Source organism: Monodon monoceros, unplaced genomic scaffold (assembly GCF_005190385.1).
Source record: "Monodon monoceros isolate NGI ecotype Baffin Bay Population unplaced genomic scaffold, NGI_Narwhal_1 Super_Scaffold_22, whole genome shotgun sequence".
Classification (NCBI taxonomy): Eukaryota; Metazoa; Chordata; class Mammalia; order Artiodactyla; family Monodontidae; genus Monodon; species Monodon monoceros.
The window spans coordinates 69753030-69766460 of NW_021703779.1; the positions used below are offsets into that span (position 1 = coordinate 69753030).

Genomic DNA, 13431 nt, shown 5'->3' on the forward strand with positions numbered 1-13431 from the left:
CCCACCTCATTTCTTTCTGGGACAACAACCTCCTAAACGACTTACTTTCTTTCCTCTAGCCTTTCTGATGCTCCATTCCATTCTATACCTTGATGTCAGAATCATCTTTTGAAAATACCAATTTGCTTGCAGCACTCTACTGCTGAAAATCTTTCAATGACTCACTTTGCTCACAGGTTAATGTCCAAGTTCTTTCGCTATGAGAGGCCAAAACCACTCTTCTACAATCATTTTCTTCCTCTATTACTTCTGCAGTTCCACTCCTCTCTTCTGTGCCTGAAGAATGTCTGTTTTTCAGTCAAGGCCTAGCTGGAATGTCACCCCCCTTATGAAACTTTCTATGACTTCTCCCAAGTGAATTAGTCACTCTCTCCTCTGGTCTCCCATGAAACTTTGCCCATAAAATGTGTGGGGTGGGGAAGTTGTTGGAGGGAAAAGGAGTGCTTGTACAGCAATGGATTTGACCAAAGAGGTATCTAAGATGTTGCCAGTCATAGCCCCTACTTGAACCAAAGCACATTAAATCTTATATTTTATGTATAATTATAAGATTTCATTTCAAAAATATTCTGCCTTAAAAAAAAGTCATAATAAAACACAAGTATTGTGGAAAATTATAGTATTTGGAGCCAGAAAGAACTAAATTTTAAATAATCACTCTTCCACTTACAAGATGCATGACTTTAGGCAAATCGATTCTCCTACCTAATTCTCCAAAAACATCATCTGTCACTTACTTCCTTGCAACTTAAATTCTGGTTGAGCTGAGAAATTTGAGGCTTCCTAAGCATTTCATACTATTTCATACCATACTTAAGCCAGTTCATGTTTCTGGAATGCCTTTACTCTATTACTTTCATGTCAGATGCTTGTTCATATTTCGAGACCCAGTTGAAGTGATACTTCCTTCATGAAGTCTAACTCCAGGTAGAGCTCAATACTCTTGTGCCTTTGACCTCACTTCGTGATATACAAACTTTTATTATATGTTGTAATTCTTTGCATGTCTTGTATCCAGGGCTACGTAAGCCTCAGTATGATCCTATTAATTGTTACAATGTTGAAATAATATGTACAGTTTCATAAAGATCCAGTGTCCCATGTTTCATCTCATGTACTTACTGCCATCTCAGTTCTCCTTAAGACACTGGCTTCAAACTTCCAGTAACTGAGCAACTAAGGGATTAACACTTGGAACATCAGGAAACCTCCAGAACTCTGCTCTACTTAAGGCTTGTATTCATTTTGATCCATCAGTTATTGTGTTGTCCTGGTTGTTAATATATAAATATAGTTCTTGCTTATCTTCCTATTAGAAGGTGAATTCCCTGAGAGCAGGGATTGAATTGTTATTCATCCTTGTTCCCCTGCAGTTCTAGTTGTTATTATCTAGCTAATCCTTCATTTTGTTACTTCTCTCCTTTCTGGTGTCAACTACTCCTTACCTTCAATGTGTTTTCAATAATCTTATGTTGTCATTTTTAGTTGTCAAGAAATCCCTACCTGGTCCTACCCTACTTGGACCCATGATTGGGTCTTACTCTTCCTTTATCCCTACACACCAAAATTAATTCCTTTTCTCATAGATACACAAGGACAAGTGGAAAGGTAATTTCATGAGTGAAAAGAATACAATTGAGTATGTATTGTTAACTATAAACTGTCCTAAATATTAATATGGTTTACAAATGCATCTCACATAACACAGATTTTTAAAGAATGGTTTGCCTTCAACTTATCAATAAGTGCTCTTTTATCCCTCTGTACTTTTGAATAAATCATTCCAGAAGAGTAAATCTTTTAAGGGTCCTTCCCACTCTTACACTCACCCATTATATATTGTACAAAATGTTACTACTGACTACTCTATACAACACCTAATGAACTTTCTGAAAAGATCATTCTATCTCATATAGGAAGCACTGAAGAGTACAATGCTTATATTCATGCAACTAACAAAATATTCTTTGGAAAGATAACTGTTGTGAATAAGAAAATAATAATCTATTTAATATAAATTAATGCCTACATGTAAAAAATAGGTTGCAACAAGGGACTTTCTAAACAAAAATAATATAGTCAATCTAGAAACTTGAAGTAGAATTTGATTTATATCCAAAAAATATAATTACAATCATGAGATGATTCTGGTGGATGTTAGTTTCCACTATAGAATCACTCTATCTCTTACATCGTTTTTTAGAAAAAAAAATTATCTATAGTTATATTAGACCAAAAACAAAATAAAATATGATTATTGTAATAGTAGTAGAATATTCATTATTTGAAAGTTGTTTGCTAGGCTGTTTTTATTCATTAATTGACTCATTCATTAAACAAACATGCATTAAATGCCATATCTGTGCCAGATGCTAAGAATATAAAAACATAGTGTCTAATACTAAAGTGCTCACATTAGCAAGCCAAATGTCTTTTTTTAAGTTTATTTATGTGAAAGTCAATTAACAGTTAAGTCTTATCTTTCCAGAGCATAGTCAAGAAGAAGGAAAAAGGTGAAAATAAAAATGTTCTCTAAAGATTTGTGCTACTTATAATGACAGACAAGTTGATTTAGACTAATTTCTCTCTGGCTCCTAGTGATCACAACTGAAAAGCAATATTTTTTGATATTTTTAAAAGAATGAAAAAACCTAGGAAGCTAGTGAGGAATTACTGAGATGAGATATGGTAAAGAACAGATATGGTAGAGAAAACAAAGTCACTTTTACCCTGGGAGTATTTCCAGATTTAAAGAGGATGTTGACAGAACTGAGTGCTCAGTGGCCTCTTAAGTTTAGGCAGAAAAAAATTCAAAGACCTGGGTTCACGGTAAAGTATGAAGATCCAATATTTTTTTTCTTGATTTTGACTGAGAACACAAGAGATTAAGCCCTAGGTATAAGAGCAAGTCAAAGGAAACTAACCCTCTCAAAAATTTGAATTTTGGGGCACTCTGAATTTGAAGCCCAGAAAATAACAAGCTTTTGAACTTGCTGATTTGCTACTATCTCCAGGAACCTAACAAAAGCAAACTGAAGACATCATTGGAGAAAAATATAGTAATCTTAGACTTCATATTATTTATACTAAATGTATTTAATGTATAGAACCCATTCACAGAAAACTAGACACATAAAGAAGCAAGACCCTATAAGCTAGAAACAGAAGAAACAGTAGACAACAAAACAGACACATGAAGACTCTAGATATTGATCTTATGAAACAGACTGTAAAACAACTACAATCATTTTATTCAAGGAAATAACTATCAAGCTTGAATTTTTTAGCAGGGGAAATGAAACAACAGAACACATATATAAAGAATGAAATCAAAACCCCAGACTTGAAAAATACTATGACAAAATTAAGGACTGATTGAATAAATCTTACAATAAAATACATGGTGCTGAATATCAGCTTAGTGAACTGGATAACAGGTCAGAATAAATATCCAAGATAAATTCCAAAGATATATTGCAATGGAAAGTGTGGAAGAGAGGATAAACAATAAAAGATACAATGTGATGATATCTTTAATGGAGTCCAAGAAGGAAGAGGGAAAATGGGACATAATCAACTTTAGAAGAAATTGTGGCAGAGAAGTTTCTGTAAAAAATACCAATTTACAAATTCAACCAGTCCAAAAATCTCAAGCAGAAAATAAAAAGATAATAATAAAAAAATCACAGCTAGACATATCATAGAGAAACTATAGAAAACTAAAAAGTATAGATTTTAAAATTTGTCAGAATAAAGAATACAGTTTGCCTTCAAGGAACCAGCAACTAAGAAGACATCTGTTTTCTCAGTAATTTCAGTGAAAGCTAGAAAACAAAGGAAAGTTATTTTCAATGTACCTTTAGAAAATAACTGCCAATCCTAGAATAGTACTCAATGAAAACATCCTTCAAGAATGAAGACAAAGGAATTCCCTGGTGGTCCAGTGGTTAGGACATTGCACTTCTATTGCAGGAGGCCTGGGTTCAATCCCTGGTCAGGGAACTAAGATCCTGCAAGCTGTGCTGCATGGCCAAAAGAAGAAAAAAAAAAGAATGATAACAAAATAATGACAATTTTGAAAAAAAACTGAGAAAATTTGCCACAAGAGAGCACACATTAAAAGAAATCCTAAAGTGTTCATCAATTAGGAGTAAAATAATTCCAAACAGATGATCATAGATGCAGTAAGAAATGAAATGAAGAGAAACAACATGATAAATATGTGGGGAAATCTATATAAATATTGGATGTATAAAACAATATATTTTGTGGAATATTTATGTGTAGAGAGAGAGGGAGGGAAAGAGAGAAAAGCAAGAAGAGGAAGAAAAAGGAGGAGGATTAAAATACAGTACACAATTAGCATGTAAGTTAAGAACAGAGAGGCAAAATAGAATTAAAGTGTTATAAGATCCTCACATTGTCTTAGAGGAAGATAAAAGTATCAATCAGCATTCTGTTTCCGTAACTCAAGGATGCATACTGTACTTTAAAGGAACCAAATAAAATGTGTACGACTTCCAAATAATAGAGGGGAGAATGTAATAATAAAAATTACTAAAGAAATGAAAAACAAGAAATGAAAGGCAAGGAAATGGAAAATCAAAGAATCAAGACATTAAAATCAGAAAATAAGATAATAGATTTAAACCTGTATGTACTATTAATTACATTAAATATAAAAGGAATAAATGCTACCATTTAAAAATATATATTGTCAGACTGAATAAAAAAGAAAAACTCAGTTATATGATGCTGGGTTTTTTTTTATATATTCATTTAACTTTATTTTTGAAATTTATTTTTTGAAGTAACAATGTTTTATATTATATTTCTACTTCTATATACCCAACAATGTGCTCAGCACCAAAAATTCAATTTCTATGCATCACCATAAACTTGATCCCCTTTACCCACTTTATTCTCCACCAACCTCTCCCCTTCTGGAAACTCTGTATCTAAGTGCCTCTTTTTGTTTAGTTGGTTTATTTATTTATTTTGTTTGTTTGTCTCTTTAACAGTTTCTTATTCCACAAATGAGTAAATCATGCTTTTCTCTGTCTGACTTATAAGCTGTTTTCAAAAGAGAGATCCTATAAGCATACAGAAAGGTTGAAATAAGAAGATAGAAACACATATTTAAAGCACTAAACAAAAGAAAACAGATGCGGCTATAAAAATATCAGACAAAATATACTTTAGAGGAAGAAGAATACTAGAAACCAAAAGGTCAATATATAATGATGAACCTTTATTTCGTCAGGATGAAATAAAAGCTATACATAAGTGTATGCCTAATACCATAAAGCAAAACTTGATAAAACTATAGGATAAGTTGACAAATCCATAGGCATGTTAGAGATTTTAACACACCTATATGTGGAATTAATAAAATAGGCAAAAATTATGGATACAGAATTGAATATTATAATGGAAAAAGTCTGACTTAATGCTGATATGTTTATATCCATGAACCCAAAACTGCAGAATATATATCATTTTCAAGAACACATGGAATATTTTTTAAAAATAATTACCGCAGAGCAGAATAAAGAAAAAAGAATGAAACGAATAGAGGACAGTCTCAGAGAACTCTGGGACAGCATTAAATGCACCAAAATTGGAATCACAGGGGTCCCAGAAGAAGAAAAGTAAAACAAAGGGACTGAGAAAATATTTGAAAACATTATAGCTGAAAACTTCCCTAATATGGCAAGGAAATAGTCAGTGAAGTCCAGGAAGCGCAGAGAGACCCATACAGGATAAATCCAGGGAGAAACATGCCAAGACACATATTAATCCAACTATCAAAAATTAAATACAAAGAAAAATATTAAAATAGCAAGGGAAAAGTAACAAGTAACATACAAGGGAATCCCTGTAAGGTTAACAGCTGAACCTTCATCAGAAACTCTGCAAGCCAAAAGGTTGTGGCAGGACATATTTAAAGTGATGAAAGGGAAATACCTACAACCAAGATTCCTCTAGCCAGCAAGGATCTCATTCAGATTGGACAGAGTAAGTAAAACCTTTACAGACAAGCAAAATTTAAGAGAATTCAGCACCACAAAATCAGCTTTATGACAAATGCTATGGGAACGTCTCTAGGCAGGAAACACAATAGAAGGAAGAGACTTACAATAACAAACCCAAAACAATTAAGAAAATAGAAATAGGAACATAAATATGGATAATTACCTTAAATATAAATGGATTAAATGCTGCAACCAAAAGACATAGACTGGCTGAATGGATACAAAAACAAGACCTGTATATATGCCATCTACAAGAGACCCACTCCAGACCTAGGGACACATACATATTGAAAGTGAGGAGATGGAAAAAGATATTCCATACAAATGGAAATAAAAAGAAAGCTGGAGTAGCAATTCTCATATCAGACAAAATAGAGTTTAAATAAAGGCAATTACAGAGACAAAGAAGGATACTCCATAATGATCAAGGGAACAATCCAAGAAGAAGACATAATAGTTGTAAATATTTATGCACCCAACATAGGAGCATTCAATATATGAAGCAAATACTAACAGCCATAAAAGGGGAAATCAACAGTAACATATTCATAGTAGGGGACTTTAACACCCACTTTAACCAATGGACAGATCATCCAAAATGAAAATAAATAAGGAAACACTGCTTTAACTGAAACATTAAATATGATGGATTTAATTGATATTTATAGGACAGTCCATCCAAAAACAACAGAAGACGCATTCTACTCAACTGCTCATGGAACATTCTCCAGGATAGATCATATCTTGGGTCACAAATCAAGCCTTGGTAAACTTAAGATAATTGAAATCAAATCAAGTATCTTTTCCAACCACAATGTTATGAGACTAGCTATCAATTACAGAAAAAAAGGCTGTAAAAAATACAAATACATGGAGGCTAATAAATACACTACTAAATAACCAAGAGATCACTGAAGAAATCAAGGAGGAGAGCAAAAAATACCTAGAAACAAATGACAATGAAAACACGATGACCCAAACCTATGGGATGAAGCAAAAGCAGTTCTAAGAGGGAAGTTTATAACAATACATTCCTACCTTAAGAAACAGGAAACATCTCGAATAAACAATCTAAACTTGCACCTAAAGCAATTAGAGAAAGAAGAACAAAAAAACTCCAAAGTTAGCAGAAGGAAAGAAATCATAAATATCAGGTCAGAAATACATGAAAGTTCATGACGTAATGGTATAGGATTGGTCGACGTAGTGAAGCAAGGCTATTGAAACAATTCTTGGTAAGCAACTTATTGTACTGATAAGTAAGCTGTTCATCCAGCAAACTGTTTGCCCAGATGAACTGATTTGTAAGAATTTCCTAAAGCAAACAGTAAAGTTATTTATTGATTTTTAGCTTTATCTTCCTGGGCAAGAAATTTATGGAACAAACAGTTAAATTATGTTGACACAGGTGGTCTCAATTCTTACAATATTGTTTAATATTTTTAGAGGCCTTTCCCATTTTAAAATTATTTTTCAAATATTTAAAAAATCATTTTTTTCTAATAATTTTATAATTTCCTCTTTCTCTTCTTCTGCTCCTCTTCATTCATCTTCCTAATTTAATTATTTTTTCCAACTGGAATTGATAATAAGAAATGAGGTTACAGTATAAACTATTTTTAATGTACCTAATCAATTGCCCTAAATCATTGCTAATTAATTTATATTTTCTCCAATAATATAAAATGTCACTTTTATCATGTACTAAATTCTGAGACATATTTGCATGAGGAAAAAAAAAGAAAGAAATGAAAAAGAAATGAATGACACAATAGCAAAGATCAATAAAACAAAAGCTGGATCTCTAAGAAGATAAAATTGATAAACCATTAGCCAGACTCATCAAGAAAAAAAGGAAGAAGACTCAAATCAACAGAATTAGAATTGAAAAAGGAGAAGTAACAACTGATACTGAAGAAATACAAAGGATCATGAGAGACATCTGTAAGCAACTATATGCCAAAAAAATAGGCAACCTGGAAGAAATGGACAAATTCTTAGAAAAGCACAACGTTCCAAGACTGAACCAGGAAGAAAGAGAAAATATAAAGAGACCAATCACTATCACTGAAATTGAAACTGTGATTAAAAATCTTCCAACAAACAAAAGCCCAGGACCAGATGGCTTCACAGGCGAAGTCTACCAACATTCAGACAAGAGCTAACACCTATACGTCTCAAATTCTTCCAAAATATAGCAGAGGGAGGAACACTCCAAAATGCATTCTAAGAGGCCACCATCACCCTGATACCAAAACCAGACAAACATGTCACATAAAAAGAAAACTACAGGTCAATATCACTGATGAACATAAATGCAAAAATCCTCAACAAAATACTAGCAAACAGAATCCAACAGCACATTCAAAGGATAATACAACATGATCAAGTGGGGTTTATCCCAAGAATGCAAGGATTCCTCAGTAGAGGCAAATCAGTCAATGTGGTACACCATACTAACAAATTGAAGGGGAAAATCCTTATGATCATCTCAAACGATGCAGAAAAAGCTTTTGACAAAATTCAACACCCATTTATTATAAAAACCCTCCAGAAAGTAGACATAGAGGGAACTTACCTCAACATAATAAAGGCTGTGTATGACAAAACCACAGCCAACATCGTTCTCAATGGTGAAAAACTGAAACCATTTCCACTAAGATCAGGAACAAGAAAAGGCTGTCCTCTCTCACCACTATTATTCAAAACAGTTTTGGAAGATTTAGCCACAGCAATCAGAGAAGAAAAAGAAATAAAATTAATCCAAATTGGAAAAGAAGAAGTAAAACTGTCACTGTTTGCAAATGGAATGATACTATACATAGAGAATTCTAATGATGCTACAAGAAACCTACTACAGCTAATAAATGAATTAGGTAAAGTAGCAGGATAAAAAATTAATGCACAGAAATCTCCTGCATTCCTAAACACTAACAATGAAAAATCTGAAAGAAAAAATAAAGAAACACTCCCATTTACCATTCCAACATAAAGAATAAAATACTTAGGAATAAATCTATGTAAGGAGAAAACATCTGTATGCAGAAAACTATAAGACACTGATGAAAGAAATTAAAGACGATACAAACAGATGGAGAGATATACCTTGATCTTGGTAGGGAGAATCAACATTGTGAAAAAGACTGTATCATCCAAAGCAATCTACAGATTCAATGCAATCCCTATCAAACTACCACTGGCATTTCTCACAGAACTAGAACAAAAGAAATTCACTATACGTATGGATACACAGAAGATGACAAATAGCCAAAGCAATCTTGAGAAAAGAAAAACAAAAACAAAAGCAGAGATAGAAAAATCAGGCTCCCTGACTTCAGAGTATACTACAAAGCTACAGTCATCAAGGTAGTATCGTACTGGCACAAAAACAGAAATATAGATCAATGGAACAGGATAGAAAGCCCAGAGAAAAACCCACATACATATGGTCACCTTATCTTTGATAAAGGAGGCAAGATATACAATGCGGAAAAGGCAGCCTCTTCAATAAGTGGTGCTGGGAAAATTGGACAGCTACATGTAAAAGAATGAAATTAGAACACTCACTAACACCATATACAAAAATAACTAAAAATGGATTAAAGACCTAAATGTAAGACCAGGCACTATAAAACTCTTAGAGGAAAACATAGGCAGAACACTCTATGACATACATCATAGCAAGATCCTTTTTGACCCACCTCCTAGAGAAATGGAAATAAAAACAAAAACAAACAAATGGGACCTAATGAAATTTTAAAGCTTTTGAACAGCAAAGGAAACCATAAAAAGGCGAAAAGACAACCCTCAGCATGGGAGAAAATATTTGCAAGTGAAGCAACTGACAAAGGATTAATCTCCAAAATATACAAGCAGCCCCTGCAGCTCAATATAAAACAAACAAACAAACAAGCAACCCAATCCTAAAATGTGCAGAAGACCTAAATAGACATTTCTCCAGAGACGATATACATATTGCCAACAAACACATGAAAGGATGCTAAACATCACTAATCATTAGAGAAATGCAAATGAAAACTACAATGAGGTATCACCTCACACTGGTCAGAATGGCCATCATCAAAATCTCTACAAACAGTAAATGCTGGAGAGGATGGGGAGAAAATGGAACCCTCTTGCATTGTTGGTGGGAATGTAAATTGATACAGCCACTGTGGAGAACAGTATGGAGGTTCCTTAAAAAACTACAAATAGAACTGCCATATGACCCAGCAGTCCCACTACTGGGCATATACCCTGAGCAAATCATAATTCAAACAGAATCATGTACCACAATGTTCACTGCAGCTCTATTTACAATATCCAGGACATGTAGCCAACCTAAGTGTCCATTGACAGAATGGATAAAGAAGATATGGCACATATATACAATGGAATATTACTCAGCCATAAAAAGAAACAAAATCGAGTTACTTGCAGTGAGGTGAATGGACCTAGGTTCTGTCATACAGAATGAAGTAAGTCAGAAAGTGAAAAACAAATACTGTATGCTAACACATATGTATGTAATCTAAAAAAAAATGGTTCTGAAGAACTTAGGGGCAGGACAGGTATAATGACGCAGATATAGAGAATGGACTTGAGGACACAGGGATGGGGAAGTGTAAGCTGGGACGAAGTGAGAGAGTGGCATTGACATATATACACTATCAAATGTAAAATAGATAGCTAGTGGGAAGCAGCCACATAGCAAAGGGACATCAGCTCAGTGCTTTGTGACCACCTAGTTTGGTGGGTTAGGGTGGGTCAGAGGGAGATGCAAGAGGGAGGAGATATGTGGATATATGTATATGTATAGTTGATTCACTTTGTTATACAGCAGAAACAAACACAATATTGTAAAGCAATTATATTCCAATAACATTTAAAAAAAATCATATATGTGGCCTGATAGTAAATATCAACGTATATGTAAAAACACAAGTAATACAGAATATATTTTCCTGTCACAAGTATGCTCAGAAACAGTAACAGTAATATAATCAGAAGCATCTCTTTATGCTTGAAAATTAAGAATACACTTTTAAATAATATATTAGAGGATAAAAGAAATAATGGAAAAACAAAATATTTTTACACTAATGATGAATTTACTAAATATCAGAACTTGTACAGAGCCCATGCAGAACATAAGAGAAAATCAGTAGCCTTAAAAATTCTTATAAAGGGAAAAAATGGAAATTAGCTAACAGTTTATTTTAAGAAATCAAGAAATGGGTATCAAGTAAACTCAATAAATTATAAGGACATAAGAATAAAAAGCAGACACGTTTCAAAATTCATTTTTTGAGACTACCAATATCAATGATACCAAAATGTCAAAAAGAGCACAATGACATCAGCAAGACGGTAGAATAGGATTCCCAGCTGTTGCACTCCCATAGCAATATCAATATAACAAAAAAATACAGACCAAAATCCTATATGAGATTTCCAGAATTCAAATAAGAAGATGCTATACTCCAGGAAAGCACAAAACTAAGAATAGCTGCACTGAAATAGGTAGGAAGAGGCATTTCAAAGTTACCCTTGTCAGCCTCAGGCCAGGACAAATCAGCACTGGGAATGAATGTTCCAGCTTGTGGCTTCCACCTTAAGGGAGAAAGAGAAGAATGGTGTGTGTCCAATGTTCCATCTTTTCAGAGGACTGCCAAAGGACTGGTATCTCCCATCTCATCTCATTTGGAGTGCTGATGAAACTGACATAGTTTGGAAGCCTATGGGCCACTGACAGCGAAGAAGAATTCTTGATGAAACCAGCATGATTCAATACAAAAGTGAGAAGGCACACAACATGAGGCTTCTCCCTCAAGAGGGAGGCAGAAGAATTCAATATTTGTCCAGCATTCTGAATTTTTGGAGAATTGCCTAAGAGACTAATATAAGTCATTCTTGACTTAGGGTGTTGATGTGGAACTGGCATAGTTTGAATGCATGTTGGTCAGGGCATCCAAAGAGAATGGGGATGCTTCCTCTGGTAAAACCAGAAAACTTGCAACAGAAATAGAAAGAGATTATGAGCTTCTGAAAAAGAAGCTGTAATAATTAGTGATGTTCAGTAACTTCTCATGTGCCTCTTGGCCATCTGTATGTCTTCCTTGGTGAAATGTCTATTGAAGTCTTCCACCCATTTTTTAATTGGACTTTTTGTTATTTTGATATTGAGCTCCATGAGCTGTTTGTATATTTCAGAGATTAATCTTTGTCCATTGTTTCATTTGCAAATATTTTCTCCCATGCTGAGGGTTGTCTTTTCATCTTGCTTATGGTTCCCATCACCTCACGCCAGTCAGAATGGCCGTTATCAAAAAATCTACAAACAATAAATGTTGGAGAGGGTGTGGAGAAAAGGGAACACTCTTGCACTGCTGGTGGGAATGTGAATTGGTACAGCCACTATGGAGAACAGTATGGAGGTTCCTTAAAAAACTAAAAATAGAACCACCATATGACCCAGCAATCCCACTACTGGGCATAAACCGTGAGAAAACCATAATTCAAAAAGACACATGCACCACAATATTCATTGCAGCACTATTTACTAGAGCCGGGACATGGAACCAACCTAAATGTTCATGGACAGATGAATGGATAAAGAAGAAGTGGCACATATATACAATGGAATATTAGCCATAAAAAGAAATGAAATTGAGTTATTTGTAGTGAGGTGGATGGATTAGAGTCTGTCACACAGAGAGAAGTAAGTCAGAGAGAGAAAAACAAATACCCTATGCTAACACATATATATGGACTCTAAAAAGAAAAAAAAAACTGGTACTGATGAACCTAGTTGCAGGGTAGGAATAAAGACATAAACATAGAGAATGGACTTGAGGACATGGGGTAGGAGGGGGAAACTTGGGGAAAGTGAGAGTAGCATCAACATATATACAGTACCAAATGTAAAAGATTAGTTAGTGGGAAGAAGCAGCATAGCACAGAGAGATCAGTTTGGTGCTTTGCAGTGATCTAGAGAGGTGGGATATGGAGGATGGGAGGGAAGCTCAAGAGGGAGGGGATATGAGGACATATGTATGCATATGGCTGATTCACTTTGGTGTACAACAGAAACCAACACAGTATTGTGAAGCAGTTATACTCCAATAAATTTCCATTAAAAAGAAAAAGAAGCTGGAAAATTCCTATAATTAGGAAATTGCAACCTCCCAAATGGTTTCAGTGTCCCTCAGAATCGTTAGCCAGGGTGATTAGTGAGGCTTCTCCTGTATGAAGCCACTCCATAAAGACTGGGAGAGATAGCTCTTCAAATGGACAAATTCCAACACATAGTTATAAGACACATGACAAAACAGAGAAATATGTCTCAAATAAAGGAACAAAATAAATCTCCAGAAAATGACCCTAAAGGAATTAC

General features: G+C 34.2%; 1 non-coding gene across 1 annotated transcript; it reads left to right on the forward strand.

The window, feature by feature from the left end:
* Positions 1 to 3929: 3929 nt before the first annotated feature.
* TRNAR-UCU lies at positions 3930 to 4002 on the forward strand. Its single transcript has one exon. It is a non-coding gene; the product is annotated as a tRNA-Arg (tRNA).
* The last annotated feature ends 9429 nt before the right edge of the window (positions 4003 to 13431 follow it).